The following is a 20,686-nucleotide window of genomic DNA, read 5'->3' on the forward strand; positions in this document are numbered from 1 at the left end:
TTTCATGATAGTTTTTTTTATATCATCTTTTTTTCCCAATATTTCTTTAATGTTTTATTGAGGACAGATGATATAATTTAAATGGATCTATTTGAAATAAGATAACTAAAGTTGGTTGATACCTTTAATGTGGGATTAAGAATCGATACGGATGAATAATAGATATACATTAAAAGAAAACTTTGTCTCTTAATAGCTGACTGCATTATTTGAATCTAACTCAAAACTGTTCTTGAAGCAAGATTTATCTCTGTGCATTCAGTACAAATTGTGTAGTATCAACAAGGAAAGAACAATACAGCACATGAACAGGCCCTTCGGCCTCCAAGCCTGTGCCGACCATGGTACCTGCCTAAAATAAAACCGTATGCACTTACGGAGCCCGTATCCTTCCATTCCCACCATATTCACATATTTGTCTAGATACCCCTTAAATGCCGCTATCGTACCTGCTCCCACGACCTCCCAAGGCAACGCGTTCCATATATTTACCACCCTCTGTGTAAAAAACTTGCCTCACACATCTGTTCTAAACGTTTCCCCATGCACTTTAAACCTATGTCCCCTAGTACTTGACTCTCCTACCCTTGGAAAGAGCATCTGACTATCCACTCTGTCCATGCCACTCGTAATCTTGTAGACCTTTATCAGGTCGCCTCTTAACCTCCGGCGTTCCAGTGAGAACAGACAACCTCTCCTCATAGCTAATGCCCTCCATACCAGACAACATCCTAGTAAACCACTTCTGTACCCTCTGCAAAGCATCCACATCCTTCTGGTAGTGTGGAAACCAGAATTGTACACAATATTCCAACTGAGGCCTAACGACGGTCCTGTACAGCTGCAACATGACTTGCCAATTTTTATATTCAATGCCCCGACCGATAAAGGCCAGCATGCCGTATGCCTTCTTGACCACCTTAGAACATAGAACATAGAACATAGAACAATACAGCGCAGTACAGGCCCTTCGGCCCACGATGTTGCACCGAAACAAAAGCCATCTAACCTACACTATGCCATGCACCTTATCCACATGCGTTGCCACTTTCAGTGATCGGTGGTCATGCACGCCCTGATCCCTCTGCCTGTCAATACTTGCAAGAGTTCTACCATTTACTGTGTAATTCCTACATGCATTCGACCTTCCAAAGTGCATTACCTCACACTTGTCTGGATTAAACTCCATCTGCCATTTCTCCGCCCAAGAATCCAAGCAGTTTCTATCTTGCTGTATCCTCTGACAATCCACTTCACTATCCGCAACTTCAACAATTTTTGTGTTGTCTGCTAACTTACTAATCAGACCAGCTACATTTTCTTCCAAATCTATACACTACGAACAACAAAGGCCCCAGAACTGATCCCTGTGGAACTCCGCTGGTCACAGCCTTCCATTCAGAAAAGCGCCCTTCTACTGCTACCCTCTGTCTCCTGTGCCCAAGCCAGTTCTATATCCAGCTTGCCAGCTCTCTTCTGATCCCATAGTGTTTATGGTAATCGACTAGCAATCTAGATATCATGAGCAGTATAGTGATAGATAATGAAGAGGTGCTAAAAAGGCTGGCAGCACTCCAGGTAGAGAAGTCGCCAGGCTCGGATGAGATGCATCCTACATTGCTGAGAGAGGTAAGGCAGCATATTGCAGAATTGTTGACAGACATTTTCCAGGCATGTTGGCCAAATGGGCAGACACCTGGCAGATGAACTTCAATGCAGTGAAATGAGAGGTAATGTATTTTGGGAGAAAAAACATGGGGAGACAAATGGTATAACTTTGAGGAGAGTACAAGGGAGTACAGGAGCAGAGGGACCTTGGGGTTCAAGTGCATAATTCTATGAAGGTGGCCAGACAAGTTGAAACAGTTGTTAAGAAGGCTTATAGCATCCTTGGTTTTACAAATAGAGACATAGAGTATAAAAGCAAGGAAGTGATGCTACACCTCTACAAGTCATTGATTATTTAAGGAAGGATGTTAAAGCCCTCCAGAGGAGATTTACTCGAATGATACCAGGAATGAGGAATTTTAGATGTAGGGAAAGATTGGACAAACTGGGCTTGTTCTCCTTGGAGCAGGGGTTAAGAGGCAACCTTATTGAGGTGTTCAAAATTCTGAACAATCTTGACAGGGTAAAGAAGGATGTTCTGTTTCCACTAGTTTGTACGTCAGTGACAAGAGGGTCACAATTTCAAGACGTTCAGCACGAGAGCTAGGAATCAGATGAAGAGAAGCTTATTTACTCAGAGAGTTGTTGGGGTTTGGGTGGCGCTGCCTGGGAGAGTGGTGGAGGTGGATTCCATAGGAGGTTTCAAAAGAGAGCTGGATACATATTTGAAAGTGATGAATTTAGAGGGCTGCGGAGATGGGCTGGGGAATGGGATAGCTCTTTTGGGAACTGGTGCAGACACAATGGGCTGAATGGCCTCCTTCTGTGCTGTAATAACAAACATTCCTAACAAATATTCCTCGTTCATATCTATGATAAAATTTAAGTTTTGACAATTCTGGTCATTTCTAGTCTAGCACAAAGTGGTGTGTTTTTGTCATTAAGACAATTAGTTCAGCTCTTCCGGTGACGACCATGGAGTTAGTGGCTGAACATTTGGTGGCTCCCGCTCAAGGCAGATTTTCTTTGGTCTTTTCCTCGACTGAAGGGCGATGTATTTGTAGGCAAAAGGTACAGGTGTGGCTGGGGAAAGTAATAGTCCTCTGGTGTGGCTGGTGCATGGATAAGCGGATGAAGAGCGCCACAAGAAAGAAAGTGCTGTTCAAGCAGGAGGGTTTGTGTGGTGAACCACAGGAAAAGATGGCGGAGGGCAAGGGAGCTGTGCTGTCTGCCCAGTGGTCGGCGGAGCAGTTGGTGGAGTTCCTGAATGGTAAGTTTCAGCAGCAGAGGAAAGAAGCCCTGGAAGACCTAGCCAAGGTGGTGGAGCCGCTGAGATGTGGAATCGAGCAAGTTGAGCAGAGGCTGGAGTCCCAGGGTAGGTGATCCAGAAAGTGGAGGAGGCGGTGGGGAAGCACGAGGAGCAGTTGGTCTCTTTGGCGGCTGAGATGGGAGTGATGCGGAGCCAGAAAAGGCTGAGGAAGAAGATGGAAGATTTGGCGAATCGCTCCAGAAGGCAAAACCTAAGGATTGTTGGGATGCCTGAATACTTTGAGGGCACAGAGGCTGCGGTGTATGTGGCAAAGCTGTTGGAGAAGTTGATGGGGGAAGGCGGCCTTTGATCGGCCCCTGGAGGTGGACCGGGCACACAGGGCACTGAGGAGGAGCCGCCGAGGGCGATGATGCGGTTGCACCACTTTTTGAACAAGGAGAAGATACTTCGATGGGCGAGCCAGACAGGAAATATTCCTGGGAAGAGAATGAGCTGTGGGTGTACCAGGATTAGGTGCAGAGCTGGCGAAGAGGAGGGCCGGGTTTAACTGGATTAAGGTTGCCCTCTTTAAAAAGAGGGTGAGGTTTGGGGGACTGTACCCGGCCCGCGTGTGGGTGACTTTCCAGAAGCGAGAGTTTTATTTCGACACAACAGAGTAGGCGATGGAATTTATGAGGGACAATGAACTGGGATGAGTGTATGGACATTGAATTTTGGAGGAGTTTTGGGTGTTCATTAACGTGTTTGGTGGTGGGTTTTCAGGGGCAGGTTTTGTTGGGAATGAACGCTGGTGAGTGTGCCTTTTGTTACTCTTGAGGGATGGATGGTTGGGTTGGTTGGGGAGGGGAGGGGAATTGGAAGGAGGTAGGATAGTTGGATACCTTGGGCGGGGGCTACCATGCTAGCTAGGTGGGCTAATTAACGGGAGTGAATTGGGGTGTTGCCAGGAGGAAGGCGTGGGGGAGTTTTTTTGTTTGAGGGTGTGGCACAGTTTGGAAGAGATCGATGGTGGTAGTCATCTGAGAGTGGGTCTTGAGAGGCACACGATGCGGGCCGGGGGCTGACCCAAAAATGGGTATGGCTGATCAGCAGGGGAATGGGGTGGGATACTCCCAACCAGGCTGGTCACGTGGAACGTGAGGGGGTTGAATGGGCTGATTAAACGGTCGCGTGAATTCATGTATCTGAGGAGTCTGAAGACGAATGTGGCCTGTTTGCAGGAGATGCACCTGCAGATAGGGGACCAGGCTGAGGAAATGATGGGTGGAGCAGGTTTTCATTTAGGGCTGATTGTGAAGACGAGGGTGGTGCTAATGTTGTTTAACTGGGTTGCTTTCGAGATGGGGAGCATTGTGCTCGATCTGGGGGTGGGGGGGGGGAGGGATATGCGATGGTTAGTAGAAAGTTGGAGGGGATGCCGGTGGTTCTGGTAAACATCTATGCCCCGAATTGGGATCATGTGGATTTTATGAAGCTGGTGTTAGGGAAGGTTCCTAACTTGGACTCGCATCGGCAGATTATGGGGGGTGGGGGGGGGTATTTTAATACGGCCATTAATCCAAGCTTGGACTGATCGAGTCCCAAATCATCAAGGGTGTCGGCATTGGCAAAGGAGCTGAGGGAATTTATGTAACGCATGGGGGTTTGGGAGGCCGAGAGCAAAGGAGTTTTCATCCTTCTCCCATGTGCATCGGGTGTACTCCCAGATTGATTTTGTTTTGTGCTAGACAAGACGTTTTTGGCGGGGGTGGCTGACTCGGAGTATTCGCCGATTGTGTTTTCTGACCACGCGCCACACTGGGTGGACCTGCACGTGGCCCGGCTGGGGTGCGGGGGGACTGGGGGAGGGGGGGGGGTGGATGTGAGGTTGTTGGCACATGAGGAGGTGGATTTACCTTGAGGGCGTCGGAAGATGGGTTCACCCGGAGATAGAAGTTGTTTATTGATTTCTTTAAGGAAGTTTGAGAGTTCAGCAGGGGGTGGGGTTGGTAGTGGGTTAAAATGGGGAAGGGGTAATGTGAGGAGGGGTCAGCGTCAGGGGAGCAGGGGGGAGTGGGAGTTGGTTGTTTATTGAGTTGTTTGGTTGTTCTTCTGATTCTCTTTGTATGAATGAAAATGCCTTGAATAAAAATATTTTAAAAAAACAATCAGTTCACCAATGCATGCATGTAAGCCAGTTAAATACTACATGTTTGGCTTTAGTAATTTAATTGCAAATAAGAATAGGAAATAAATGCTACCTTCCGAGTCTCTTCCACTGAATAAAGAAGTGTCAGGCTCCCGATAAAATTTCTCATCAGAAGAGTTTTACAGAACATTATTGCTGTTTGAAGTTTCTCTCTCATCACACTTAGACTAAAAGACCATAAGAGATAGGAGAAGAATTAGTCCATTTGGCCGATCGAATCTGCTCCGCCATTCGATCATGGCTGAAATTTTTGTCATCCCTATTCTCCTGCCTTCTCCCCGTAACCCCCTTATTAATCAAGAACTTATCTATCTCTGTCTTAAAGATACTCAGTGACTTGGCTTTCACAGTTGATAGACATCAATTCAGACGAGACGCTGAGAAGCAGTGAACCGATGCTGTAATAATATGTGCCGACCTGTAGCTCCTCCCGCACTGCAGGGCTGACCCAGGTCAACGGGCTTTATACCTCCACAGCTGGGCGGAGCCACAGGCGGAGCCAACAGCAGCACCAATAATAACATTCCAACAGTCCAACAGCAACAACCAATAACAGAACAGCAATAACAATAAGTATATACAACAGTGGAGATAACAATACTAATAGAACAGTAGAACATGTATACAACAGCCTTACGTAGCCATACGTGGCTCACCACATTCACCCCCCGTAAAAAAAGTCCGGCGAGGGTGAAAGGGATTCATAAGTTCAGTCTCACAGGAGGATGAATTGTTCGCTGCGAACGCCTCAGCTCCGGCTGCGACGTGGACACTGGGGTCAAAATCGTCGGCTCCGGGAGCACATCGTCCGCACAACAGGGTCCTGGATAGGGTGACAATGCAGGTCCCGGAGGGAGACTGTGTCCTGTCGTCCATCGCGGTGTGCCACATACGCGTACTGAGGGTTCGTGTGGAGAAGCTGAACCCGCTCGACCAGGGGATCGGCCTTATGGCTCCTCACATGTTTCCGTAGGAGGACTGGCCCAGGTTTTGTTAACCAGGCCGGGAGCGAGACCCCGGAGATCGTCGTCCTGGGAAAGACACATAGACGGTTGTGAGGGGTCTCGTTGGTGGTAGTACACAGAAGCGACTGGATGGAGTGGAGCGCATCAGGGAGGACCTCCTGCCAGCGGGCGACTGGGAGACTTCTAGCCCGTAGGGCCAGAAGGATGGCCTTCCAGGCCGTAGCATTCTCCCTCTCCACCTGCCCTGGTAGTCCTGCTTGAGGCGACGCCCTTACTGAGCAGGTACTGACGCAGCTCCTCACTCATAAAAGAGGAGCCCCGATCGCTATGCACATAGGCGGGGAAACCAAACAGGGAGAAAATGCTGTGCAGGGCCTTGATGACAGTGGCAGAGGACATATCAGGACAAGGGATTGCAAACGGGAAGCGGGAGTACTCATCAACAACGTTGAGAAAATACACATTACGGTCAGTGGAGGGGAGTGGCCCTTTGAAGGCCATGCTGAGGCGTTCAAAAGGGCGGGAGGCCTTCACCAGGTGAGCCTTGTCCGGCCGATAGAAGTGCGGCTTGCACTCTGCGCAGATTTGGCAATCCCTGGTCACAGCCCTGACATCGTCAGTGGAGTAGGGCAGGTTGCAGGCCTTGACGAAGAGAAGGAGCCGGGTGACCCCCGAATGACAGAGGTCGTTGTGGGTGGCCCGTAACCGGTCTGTTTGCGCGTTGGCACATATACCGCGGGACAGGGCATCTGGGGGCTCGTTGAGCTTCCCAGGGCGATACAAGATGTCGTAGTTATAGGTGGAGAGCCGGGTTGTGCGGAAAACGCATGTAGCACACAATGACTTACGAGAGAGACGAGTAGAGATGAAGTCGATGAGGCTTTATTAAGCGTGACTTGTTCCCAGCAGTTCAGCAACAGAATGGAGCGGCGGGGAGAAGCACGGGTTCTTATACTCCGCCTTCAGGGCGGAGCCAGGGGTCAACAGCCAACCAGGACCCGGGATCTGTCAGCCAATAGCATCACGGCTTCACAGTCCCACATGACCCCTAATACATACTACCACAACGCATTTCACCTTATTGTAGGTTAAATTAAGGAGACGGGCGGTGCGGAGGAATTTGGCTAGTTTTGCGTCATGGTTCTGCAGGTCATGGCCGCAGATGCTGACATTATCCAAGTACAGGAACGTGGCCCGCAGCCCGTACTGGTCCACCATTCGGTCCATTGTTCGTTGGAAGACTGAAACCCCATTGGTGACGCCGAAGGGGACCCTGAGGAAATGGAAGAGGCGGCCATCTGCCTCGAAGGCAGTGTACTGGCGGTCTTCCGATTGGATAGGGAGCTGGTGGTACGCGGACTTCAAGTCTACCATAGAGAAGACTTGATACTGCGCAATCTGATTGACCATATCAGATATGCATGGGAGGGGGTACGCATCGAGCTGCGTGTACCGGTTGATCGTCAGACTGTAGTCGACTACCATCCGGTTCTTTTCCCGGTCCGGATGACCACCACTTGCGCTCTCCAGGGGCTGTTGCTGGCCTCGATGATCCCTTCCTCCAGGAGCCGCTGAACCTCTGACCTGATGAAGGCCCTGTCCTGAACACTGTACCGTCTGCTCCGGGTGGCGACGGGCTTACAGTCTGGGGTGAGGTTCGCGAAGAGCGAGGAAGGGGCGACCTTCAGGGTTGCGAGGCTACAGATCGTGAGAGGGGGCAGGGGTCCCCCGAATTTTAGTGTTAGGCCTCTGAGGTTGCACTGGAAATCTAACACAATCAGGAGGGGAGCGCAGAGATGAGGGAGGACGTAGAGCTTAAAAGTTAATGTACTCTACGCCTTGTATTGACAGGTTTGCGACGCAATACCCCCGGATCTGTACGGAGTGCGAACCGGACGTGAGGTATATAGTCTGCGAGACGGGGAGGACCTGGAGGACGCAGCGCCTTACCATATCCGGGTGGACAAAACTATCTGTGCTCCCGGAGTTGAAGAGGCAGGATGCCTCCCGCCCGTCGAGCTGGACCGAGCTGAGGTAATGCGAAGGACTATCTGTGGCAGAAGCGCGATCACAAAATGGCGGCATCGACGATGTCGGCCAAGATGGCGGCGCCCACTGGTCGCACGTGGCGAGCTGCGTCGGCCTGACGCCCGAGATGGCGTCTTCCATGGGTCGCACGCGGCGGATGACGCGTTGGAAGGGGGCGGTCCCGGCAGGCACGATGCCACGTTGTGGGGTCTGTGAGCCTCAGGCCGACCGGCTTTTGATTTTGGGGCTTCGGAGCGGCTCAGACATACCTTTGCAAAATGACCTTTCTTGCCGCACTCATTACACAGCGAGCAGCGCTGCCGGGGATGCTGGCCCTGCCCGCAGAAATAACGGCAAGCTCCTCCGGAGATGGCCGGCAGCCGTGCGGCGCAGGAGTGAGATACGCCTGGGTCAGGTGATGGCTTCGCCTCTGACGTCCCCGAGGATGCCGCGTGGTCGGACGGGAAGGCCTCGAGGTTCTGGAAAGCCACTTCTAATGAGGTCGCCAGCTTCACTGTCGCCTCGAGGTCTGGAGCCCCTTTCTCGAAGAGGCGCTGCCGGACATAGCTGGACCGGACTCCAGCCACATACGTATCCCGAATCATTAGCTCCGAATGCTCCGATGCAGAGACCGCCCGGCAGTTACAACTGTGGGCGAGTACCCTCAACTCACGAAGATACTCCGCGAGCGACTCACCCTGGCGCTGATGCCGCGTGGTGAGGAGGTGTCGAGCGAGGACCTCGTTGACCGGCCTCACAAACTGTTCCTTGAGTACATCTACAGCCTCCGTATACGAGCCGCATCTCGGATTAACTGGAAGATCCGGTGGCTCACCCGGGCGTTGCTTGAGTGCCGGGATAACCACAGCAGTCGAGGATTCGAGGTAGGCCTCGACTCAGTTGAGCCAATGCACAAAGATAGCCGGCGCTTCAGCGCCCTGCGGGTCCAGTTCAAGATGTTCAGGTTTGAGGGCAGCATCCATTATCAACATTTTAGCTTATTAAATTGAGAGACATATCATATATAGAATTTACAGTGCAGAAGGAGGCCATTCGGCCCATCGAGTCTGCACCGGCTCTTGGAAAGAGCACCCCACCCAAGGTCCACACCTCCACCCTATCCCCATAACCCAGTAACCCCACCCAACACTAAGGGCAATTTTGGACACTATGGGCAATTTAGCATGGCCAATCCACCTAACCCGCACATCTTTGGACTGTGGGAGGAAACCGGAGCACCCGGAGGAAACCCACGCACACACGGGGAGGATGTGCAGACTCCGCACATCAATTCAGACGAGACGCTGAGAAGCAGTGAACCGATGCTTTAATAAGCTAAATATGTGCCGACCTGTAGCTCCTCCCGCACTGCAGGGCTGACCCAGGTCAACAGGCTTTATACCTCCACAGCTGGGCGGAGCCACAAGCGGAGCCAACAGCAGCACCAATAATAACATTCCAACAGTCCAACAGCAACAACCAATAACAGAACAGCAATAACAATAAGTATATACAACAGTGGAGATAACAATACTAATAGAACAGTAGAACATATGTACAACAGCCTTATGTCGCCATACGTGGCTCACCTTCTGCAGCAATGAGCACCACCCTCTGGCTGAAGTAATTCCTCCTCGTCGCAGTTTTAAAAGACCATCCCTTCAGTCTGAGCTGTGCCCTTAGATTCTAGTTCTCTCCTACTGGTGGAAACATCTTCTCCACATCCACTCTGCCCATGGTTGTCACAGGCAAAGTCACACTTCACCACCACATCAAAGAACCCATCCATCGCCTGCCTTGTGTATTTAAGTGCAGCTGAGAGATCGGGCGCGATTTAACTAAATGGGAACAAAGTCCCATAGCGAGTGTGTTTAGCCACGTATTCCCGCTGCTCGCAGCGCAGAGAAACACAACGCTGTCAAACGTCACTTGGGTTAGATTGGGGGCCTCAGCGGAGACTGTGCAGCCGAGGGAGCACATAGCCCCATTTTCTGCACTGAGGAGCAGAACGAATCTGGGAGGAAGTGGCGGGGGGGGGGGGGGGGGGGGGTCCTTAAAAATACAGGGGGCGGTTATAAATCCAGGGGCAAAAAAAATCCAGGCGGGGGTTTACAAATTCGGGGCGGGGGGTATAAATTTGTGGGTGCTTCAAAATCCTTGGGGGGATTCAGAGGGACAGTTAGAGAGAGAGAGAGAGTTAGGGGCAGTTTGAGAGAGAGTTAGGGGCAGTTAGAGAGAGAGAGTTAGAGCCAGTTTGAGAGAGAGAGTTAGAGCCAGTTAGAGAGAGAGAGTTAGGGACAGTTAGAGAGAGAGAGAGTTAGAGCCAGTTAGAGAGATAGAGAGTTAGAGCCAGTTAGAGAGAGAGAGTTAGGGACATTTAGAGAGGGAGAGTTAGGGACAGTTAGAGAGGGAGAGAGGTAGAGCCAGTTAGAGAGAGAGAAAGAGTTAGGGACAGTTGGAGAGAGAGAGAGTTACAGACAGATAGAGAGAGAGAAAGTTAGGGACAGTTAGAGAGAGAGAGTTAGGGACAGTTCGAGAGAGAGAGTTAGGGACAGAGAGAGAGTTAGGGACAGTTAGAGAGAGAGTGAGTTAGAACCAGTCAGAGAGAGAGAGAGTTAGGGACAGTTAGAGAGAGAGTTAGAGCCAGTTAGAGAGAGAGAGAGAGTTAGGGACAGTGAGAGAGAGAGAGTGTTAGAACCAGTCAGAGAGAGAGAGAGTTAGGGACAGTTAGAGAGAGAGAGAGAGTTAGAGCCAGTTAGAGAGAGAGAGAGTTAGAGCCAGCTAGAGAGAGAGAGAGTTGAGGACAGTTGGAGAGAGAGAGTTAGGGATTGTTAGAGAGAGAGAGTTAGAGCCAGTTAGAGAGAGAGAGTTAAGGACAGTTAGAGGGCCAGTTAGAGCAGTGTTTTTCAAACTTTTTTCCGGGGACCCACTTTTTGCCAACCTTCGGGACCCAACCCGGCTGACCTTCGCAACCCACGCCGGCCGACTTTCACGACCCACCATTTTCTCTGACCTTGTTTGCTGTTGACAAAACGGAGGAAATGGTTTTGGGTCCCTTTGGCCCTCGTACACGCTCCTCCAATGGAACCTGTTGGATGAAGGTGAAGCTTTCCAGTGTTGGAAAGTATGGAGTCTCCATCTGTCCAAAGTTAAGCTCCACAGCACAATTGTGGCACAGAACATGCGGAAATAAGGCTCTGTCAGCGAGACTGTCTTAATGCGACACCCAGATCCTGACCATTCTTGGAGTAAGAGACTTCCACTTCATCAGCATCAAAGTTCAAAAAGCAACCAATCACATCATCCTGCCCGAACTTTTTGCAGCCGGCTTTTAACAATGTGGCTGCTGAGGCCTTCAAAAAGTCTGCGAGCATATAAAAAAACTGTGGCCGCACTGCGCATGCGTGCCTGCTCATCGATGCGCATGCGCAAAACACGGCATTTTTAAAAGCCGGCTGTTGCGCGTGGATTTACGCAATCGGGAGTGCCACGACGGACGGCTCCGCGACCCTCCTGACACCCAAGTCACGCCCCTGACTTTGAAAATATCTGAGTTAGAGTGTGTTAGCGAGCAGGATCTGGCGTAAGCTTCCCGACGGTCGACCCGGCAAGGCCATCATTGGTGTCAAACGTTAATCGGTCCACTTAATGAAGACCCAATATCTTCACACTGCAAATTACTATCTCGCCGGCTGATTCGCCGGGACCGGGCTCGGCAGCTTTCCGCTAATGAAGGGGAGCAGCACTTAAACCGATCCTGCAAAGGTAACCACCCACAGCATGCAGCCATGCCACCAAAAAGACCGGCTCCAAGATTCGGGGATGCTGACCTGGTCCGCTTGCTGGGCGCGGTGGAGTGGCAACGGGATACCCCGTTTCCCCGAGGAGCTCGGCATGTCAGCCACAACGCACCCAGTGTTACCTGGGGGTAAGTGGCAGCGGCCGACAGTGCGGGGAGCGTGACCCGGAGAACTGCCACACAGTGCCACACATAGCTAAATGTCCTTCACTGGGCCGTGCTGGTGTGTTGGCATCGGCCCCTCGTACCAGTCCATCCTGCCACCTACCCCGACAACCATTCGTCTGGTACTGCCCCCGCCCAGCACCATCCCATGTCCCATCCCACCCATGCCCAGCAGTGGTGCTCACCGGTGCCCCCCCCCCCCCCCCATACCCCCCCATTAGGGCAGCACGGTAGGACAAGTAGATAGAACTGTGGCTTCACAGCGCCAGGGTCCCAGGTTTGATTCCCCGCTGGGTCACTGTCTGTGCGGAGTCTGCACGTTCTACCCATGCCTGCGTGGGTTTCCTCCGGGTGCTCCGGTTTCTTCCCACAGTCCAAAGACGTGCAGATTAGATGGATTGGCCATGATAAATTGCCCTCAGTGACCAAAAAGGTTAGGAAGAATTATTGGGTTATGGGGATAGGGTGGAAGTGAGGGTTTAAGTGGGTCGGTGCAGACACGATGGGCCTCCTTCTGCACTGTATGTTCTATGTTAAATCCCCAGTTCATGGACGGTTGCAGCTCATGATGCCCTATGTCCAGCAGGAGAAGCTGGCCCATAGCAGATGGAAGACGGCTCAAACAATCAGTGAGGTGCCAGACATCAGAGTCCTCACCCTCTACAAGCCAACAAGCCCTGGAGGTTGCGGGGGTGGCTGGGGACAGATTGGCCACCGACGTTGAGACTGGCCTGCGCTGCAGAGGTGGGTAACCACCAGCACCACCCAGAGGACTGGTCACATGTGGGTTGATCCAGCATGTTGATCCTGCCCTCCACTGACCACATGTCCATTCTCCCACAGGATCACCATCTGATAGCACCAGCCCATCCTGGGTCGTTCCCACGCCCATGCCTCCCAAGAGAACACCATGGAGGAGAGCTCCAAAGATGCCACCATAATAGCTGCGGCACAGCTATCATCCTCACCTTCCACCAGCCCAGAGACGCACATGTCGGGGGGGGGGGGGCGGGGGGGCAAAGTAATAGACTGACTTCTGGGGCACATTCTGGTGAGCACCACACAGTTGCTGATGCACATCATGTAGAGGTAGGAACACCCAGGTGAGTCAGCAGTCAGAGATCTGCTGGATCCCAGGACCCAGCTGGGTCCCAGTCAGATGTTGAGCCTCTGGACCAGGTTTACCCGGAGCTGATGCAGTCGATAGGGTACGGCCAAGAGGGGGGATGTCAGTGACACTCCGACAGGTTCACAGCTGATTGGAGAAGTCCCAAAGGCTGAGGGTGCAGGAGATAGCGCTGGCTATGCATGGCACTGATGCCAACACTGCTAGGGTGGCGACCGCAGTGAGAGCCTGGAGCACGACATCAGCACCATGAGTGGTGGTGTCCAAGGCATGGCGCAGTCAGTGACTGCCATGGCTGACGGCCTTGGCAGCATGTCCCAGTCGCTGGGGGACATGTCCCAGTCACTAGGGGACGTGTTCCAGTCGCTAGGGGATGTGTTCCAATCGCTGGGGGACATGTCCCAGTCACTGGGGGACGTGTTCCAGTCGCTGGGGGACGTGTCCCAGTCACTGGGGGACATGTCCCTGTTGCTGGGGAACATGTCTCATTCTCAAGTGGACCTGGCTGAGGCTCTGCAGAGCATGTCCCAATCTCAGGTGGGCATTGCCGAGGCACTGCGGAGCACATCCCAGTCACTGGGGGATGCGTCCCAGTCTCAGGTGAACCTAGCCGTGCGCTGCGGAGCACATCCCAGTCACTGGGGGATATGTCCCAGTCTCAGGTGGACCTGGCCGTGTTCCAGTCACTCGGGGATGTGTCCCAGTCTCAGGCGGTCCTGGCCGAGGCCCTGTGGAGCATGTCCTGGTCACTGGGTGGCGTGTCCCAGATGCTGGGGGATGTGCCCCTTTCTCAAGTGGACCTGGCCGAGGTGCTCCCTGTCTCAGGTAGGCATCGCTGAGGCACTCCAGAGCATGTCCCGGTCGCTGTGGGCAGTGACCCAGACGCAGGTGGACATTGGTGAGGTGCTGCAGAACGCGGCCCAGTCACGGAGGGGCATCGCTGAAGACGCCGGCACACAGTGCACATTGGGGAGCCACCAAGGCTGGCAGAGCTAGATGACGCAGGGGTATCCAGAGCTCAGTCCAGCTGTTCCTGAGATGGGGCCGGTAAGGGGGTGGGAGTTGGGGCGATAAAGGGGGTAGGAGGGGTGGAAAGGGTGGCGCCATCAGGGGCTAGGGGCGGTTGGGGTCACTAATGGACAACAATAAAACATGTTATACCCGGGATATGTGAAGCCTTTGGCATGTTATTCCGTAATGTGGGCCGACCTCCAACCCTCTGCCCCAGTCCCCCGGGCACGATGGTCCTGGATCTGCGCCTACCCCCACCCAAGGCACACCATCTGCCTTGTACGGGGGCTGGTTTAGCTCAGTAAGCTAGACAGCTGGTTTGTGATGCAGAACAAGGCCACCAGTGCGGGTTCACCCGTACCAGCTGAGAATTCTGAATTCTCCCTCTGTGTACCCGAACAGGCCGGAATGTGGCGACTAGGGGCTTTTCACAGTAATGTCATTGCAGTGTTAATGTAAGCTACTTGTGACAATAATAAAGATTATGTGTATATATATATTGGGCAGCATGGTAGCACAGTGGTTAGCACAGTTGCTTCACAGCTCCATGGTCCCAGGTTCGATTCCCGGCTTGGGTCACTGTCTGTGCAGAGTCTGCACGTTTTCCCTGTGTGTGCGTGGGTTTCCTCCGGGTGCTCCGGTTTCCTCCCACAGTCCAAAGATGTGCAGATTAGGTGGATTGGCCATGATTAATTGCCATTAGTGTCCGAAAAGGTTAGGTGGGGTTACGGGGATAAAGGGGATAGGGTGGAGGCGTGGGGTTTAAGTAGGGTGCTCTTTCCAAGGACTGGTACAGACTCGATGGGCTGAATAGCCTCCTACTGCATTGTAAATTCTATGATTCTATGAGCAGGTGATGAACACGAGCGCGCACTTAGCAAACAGACAGGAGTCAGAATATGGCATAGTGGAGATCCCCAGTGCTCAGCTCACAGTGGGTTATCATCACCCTCTTGCTCGTGACATGGACTTGCCGACAGTGCTGACACAGACCCATCAGCCTGGTGTGATGTAAAGAGACCCTGGGATGGTGGAACAGGGCGATTGCGACGGTGGGGGGCACGGAGGGGGCGAGCGTGACGAGCGGGAAGGTGAGGCGGGCCGGGAGGGGGAGGGGGATGGGGGAACGGCTGTGGCGGGCCAGTGGGAAGTGGGGGGAAGGGGTGGGATGACGGGTCGTACCTTCCATGACAGATATTCTTGCAATGATTTGTGACCCTTAATGATGGAGTTGGCCTCCTCCGCCCTCTCTACCATTGCGGAGAGACGTCTGCCAGTACCTCATAAACTTCATTGATGACCCTTATGATTTAGGGTTTATGTGCAGTTCAGCAGAGCTTGGCGAGGATGCAGGTTCTCCACAGATGACCCTGCCATTAATGTCTGCGCGTGATGTTTGAATCACTGGGTTAAAACCCAGTTTGCTGTCAAAGAGGCCCCACCAAACATCTGGGGCGGGATTCTCTGATCCTGAGGCTAAGTGTCGTAAACGCCGACGGTGTCAACATGGCCTCAGGAGCAGCGATTCAGACCCCTACAGGGGGCCAGCACGGCACTGGAGCGACCCACGCCGCTCCAGCTGCCGATCCCGGCATCAGATAGGCGCAGCGGGTCTTCGCATGCGCAGTGGGACCGGCGCGATTGCCGCGCATGCGCGGTGACTCCCTTCTCCGTGCCGGCCCTGACGCAACATGGCGTAGGGCTACAGGGGCCGGCGCAGAACAAAGGAGGCCCCCAGCCCGAGAGGCCGGCCCGCCGATCGGTAGGCCCCGATCGCGGGCCAGGCCACAGCTCAGGCCCCCCCCGGGGTCGGACCTATGTTAGTCTCTAAGTCTGAATAAAGATTGTAGACTTCCAGTTAACACAAATACTTTATTCATTGGGTTCATTCTGTTTCCAGAGCTTAACTAGATATAATAGTCAAGAGGTATGACCAGTGAAGCTAAGGTAAACTGCCTATGCTGAGCTGTCTCTGTCTGCTGCTGCTCACTAGCCTGTGCTTCTGAAAGAGGCGGACCCTGCCTTGGGCTGGACCCTTTATACCCGTCTCTGATGCTGCCCTCTAGTGATGCTGCGGCTGTTACATCTGTCTGTAGTCCCTGGTGTATGTGCAGATGTATGGACAGATGTACAGATCACTACAGGACCCCCCCCCCCCCCCCCCCCCTCCACCAGGCCGTTCCCGGATCAAGATCCCGCCGGATAAGACCAGGTTAAAACGGCGCCGGCGGGACTCAGGTTTTATTGTACGACCACTCGGCCAATCCCGGGCCGTGAATCACCAGGGGCCGCGTTTAGTGGCCCCTGACCGGCGCCGCACCGACTGCGCCGTGCCACTGGCGCCGATTCTCCGCTCTCTGGACAATCGCGTCCCGGCGCCGGAGCGGCGTGGCGGGATTCGCGCGGCCCCCCCGGGGATTCTCCGACCTGGCGCGGGCTCGGAAAATCCCGCCCCAAGTATTTGTGCTGGTGCCTGGAGAGGAAAGGAATATGAATTAATGTTAACATTTTTGCCACTTGACACTATCAGGCTTATCATATTTCACTAGTTGCCGAAATAAAATCAATATGACATAGGCTGAATTTCCATCCTCGAGGTGGGTAGCGGGAGCCCAGCTTGGGCTCACCTGCCTCAGGAAAAAGTACCCACAAGGGCAGGATCTTCATTGCCAGAGGGTGTGGCTGCGGACTGGAATCTGGCCAACCAATAAGGGAAAGATGTCGGAGGCAGACTCGGGCTGCCAAGGTGGGCTGTTTAAAAGGCCTGCCTCAGAGTTGTGGGCACAGTACGACGTACTACAGGTTTATTTGAAATCACAAGCTTTTGGAGCGCTGCTCCTTCATAAGGTGAAGTGTGGGACTTTGCCCAGTTAAAATAAAATCATAAAGGCCCTCCAGCACTCACCTCCCCACCGTCCACATTCGATGCCCCATCCATTCACTTTATGCATGCCACCCATCCCATGGCCCCTCATGATGCTGGAGCGTGGCGACTCTCTGTGAGCTCTCTCCCACAGATACTCTTCCTGCATCTCTATAACCATACAAACCTTTTAAAACCTAATTCTGACACTAATACTATCTCTAACCTGTCAATGTTGTGTATTTATGTATGTCCTATGTTTTTTCATGTATGGAACGATCTGTCTGGACTGTATGCAGAACAATACTTTTCACTGTACCTCGGTACATGTGACAATAAATCAAATCCAATCCAATGTCCCCAGCCACACTTTGGCCCTCCTCCCTTCCCCATGACCCCTGATCCCTCATATGACAGGCTATGTTCCTCCACCCACCTGCCATTGGTTCTTATAGCCCCAATGCCAAGCTATGACACTTACATACACATTGACCACTATCGACTGTATAGAAACAATGAACCCTACGGTGACAGTAAGGGCACTACAATGGCACAGTGGCCAGCACTGCTGCCTCACAGCACCAGGGACTTCAGTGACTGGAGTTTGCACTTTCTCCCCATGTCAGAGTAGGATTCCTCCCGGTGTCCCAGTTTCCCCCCACAGTCCATGATGCGCAGGTTAGGTGGATTGGCCATGCTAAATTGTCCTTAGTATCCAAAAGTGTGCAGGATAGATGGGGTTACAAGGATAGGGTGGAGAAGCAGGCTTAGGTTGGCTGCTCTTTCACAGGGTCGGTGCAGACTCAATGGGCCGAATAGCCTCTTTCTGCACTGTAGGATTCTATGTGTATGTGTAAAAAAAGTAATTCATCACTTCCCATGATTTAAAAAAAAAGTTATTTCATTTCAAGGCACTTGAAAGTATAAATAACAGAAACCAGAAGCCATTGAAACCATTTAATGATGTATAAATAAACATTGCAAAATTGACCACAAAGATCAGAAAGCCCGAGCTGTCAATCACGCAACATTTTCTCTGGGCTGCAGTTATTGCAACAAGAATAATGATTGTCTGACCTCTCAGCCAAGCATGCATAATGAGGCTTGGGCATGAAGCCGATCCAGTCATTACCAGGCAGCACAGTAACACAGTGTTTAGCAAAGTTGCTTCACAGCTCCAGGGTCCCAGGTTTGATTTCCGGCTTGGGTCACTGTCTGTGCGGAGTCTGCTCGTTCTCCCTGTGTCTGCGTGGGTTTCCTCCGGGTGCTCCGGTTTCCTCCCACAAGTCCCGAAAGACATACTGTTAGGTAACTTGGACATTCTGAATTCGCCCTTTGTGTACCCGAACAGGCGCCGGAATTTGGCGACTCGGAGCTTTTCACAGTAACTTGATTGCAGTGTTAATGTAAGCCTACTTGTGACAATACAGATGATTAAATTTAAAAAAGAAAACAAAGTCCAATTTGAACCTGACCATAGGTTTACTCTTCCAAGCACAGAACCATTAACTGAAGCACATTTAAAACTATAGCTTACTTCTAATGTCTACCAATACAAATATAAATCCTTAAAACTACCTGTGTTTACCTAACATTAGAATGCATCTTTAGTGATGTCAGATGATGTCAGATACTTGGAACCTGAGGGGAGAAGGTTCTATTGGAAACTTGCTAAAATCTATCTCTGTAAATAGAGTAAAATAGTCAACAAATGTTCACTAGTTTGTCACAGCATGGTTTCCAACTCTCTTCTTTAAAGGCACCTAGAGCCCAGTTATGATGGTAATGCATATTTTAAGTCCAAATTCGGTCTTGGGTGCAGACCATTTTTCCTGATACACATTAGTGATATAAGATCCAAAATAAAATTGTAATTAGCTCACCATTAAAGTTCACTCTAACTTCTGCTCATTGCGAGCAATCAGATTTTTGCATCGCGCAGGCCCTGTTTGAGTGACACGCGTTTTAATGGGTGTGCCTCTTGTGTGTGGCCTGCTTGTTTCCTGCATAGTTCATTTCCGGTTGTCGCACACCCGCACAGCTTAGAGAGAATATTGGTCACCATGTTGAAATTGGACATTCCAATATACTGACAGCACTCCTGTGTTTGCTTCATGTTATCCCACCGCACAAATCTTCTGGTTTGGCGCACCCCACCGGCAGTGTGATTCTCTGTCCCGCCAGCCAGCCAATGGGGCTTCCGACTGAGGGCAGCCACACGCCGTCGGGAAATCCCTGGGCGTGGGTGCGCTGCCGGCGTAACAGTGAATCCCGCCAGCAGAGAATCCAGCCCCTGATCTAGCTTCAACTGCTGTGTGTGGGAGAGAGTTCCAAACCTCTACCACACTTTGTGTGTTGAAGTGCTTCCTAACATCTCTCCTGAATGGTCAGGCCCTAATTTCTAGACTATGCCCCTAGTTCTAGAATCTTCGACACAGGAAACAGTTTATGTTTATCTACCTTGTCTTTTCCTGTATCTTGAAGACTGTTCGTATATGCTCTGAATCCTATAGGTCAAGGGAAGTGAGAAATCCAATTGCAGAGATTACCCGGGCCCCATATCAATGAACTTTTGAGGTCATTCAAGGCCTCCCATTACAAGACTGAGGAAGGAGCTGCACTCCAAAAGCTAGTGATTCCAAACAAACCTGCTGGACTTTGTTGCCTTTCTTTCCTACACTCTTTTCTCTGTCCTTTCTGTGGCTCTGTTCCAATTATGGCAATCAGTGAGTTTGCCCTTCTTTCTGTGTTATCTATGTCCGAATGCTTAGAGTCGCCAGGTATCAAAATGATACCACCACAAGTTTCGACCAGCTAGTGATCAAAGAGCCAAACACCAGTTAGTTAGTTCAAGGTCAAGGGTACATTCTTTACACGCAATTAGTCATGCAACATAAACACTACTAGTTAATTACACCTATCGACTAAGCCAACCTGTACTTAACTTCGGGCACCCGGCTTAGGTCAGAGAAACAGTTGCCGCTGTTCAATTCTGGATCTTCTCAGGTACGGAGGAGTAACTGCTGCTCAGCTAGGCTCCTCCTCTGGGAGCGAACGTTGAACTTGTACTTGCTTCTGGTGTTGCTGCACTTGGCGATGGCCGTGACCAGGGTACCAGGACCAAAAGAGAGCGAACATGTGGCGGACTCTTCTTCTTATACTTGGAGGTTTTCGCGCTCTTTTGGACAGTCCTTTGGTTTGTCCCCTACTAATTGGGTGATCCTTGATCACTCCGTTCGATTCCTTAACCAATAAGTGGGCGGGGATCTGGATGGTTGGGTGTGTCCCAAGCGGTCACTGACCCTGTTGTTTGCATTTCCCTTGAACAGGGAGTGGCGCCGAAATGTCTGGGACTGTCCCGGTTGCTTGAGTACCAGTCCTTTGTCATAGATTATCATAGAATTTACAGTGCAGAAGGAGGCCATTCGGCCCATCGAGTCTGCACCGGCTCTTGGAAAGAGCACCCTACCCAAGGTCAACACCTCCACCCTATCCCCAGAACCCAGTAACCCCACCCAACACTAAGGGCAATTTTGGACACTAAGGGCAATTTATCATGGCCAATCCACCTAACCTGCACATCTTTGGACTGTGGGAGGAAACCGGTGCACCCGGAGGAAACCCACGCACACACGGGGAGGATGTGCAGACTCCGCACAGACA

The 20,686-nt window shown here is 51.7% G+C and overlaps 1 protein-coding gene across 3 annotated transcripts in view; it reads left to right on the plus strand.

Annotated features, from left to right (window-relative positions):
• LOC140385400 (serine incorporator 1-like) overlaps nt 1–20,686 on the plus strand; it is a 161,526-nt gene that overhangs the window by 83,557 nt on the left and 57,283 nt on the right. The window lies entirely within an intron of this gene.

This window comes from Scyliorhinus torazame, chromosome 11 (assembly GCF_047496885.1).
Source record: "Scyliorhinus torazame isolate Kashiwa2021f chromosome 11, sScyTor2.1, whole genome shotgun sequence".
Lineage (NCBI taxonomy): Eukaryota > Metazoa > Chordata > Chondrichthyes > Carcharhiniformes > Scyliorhinidae > Scyliorhinus > Scyliorhinus torazame.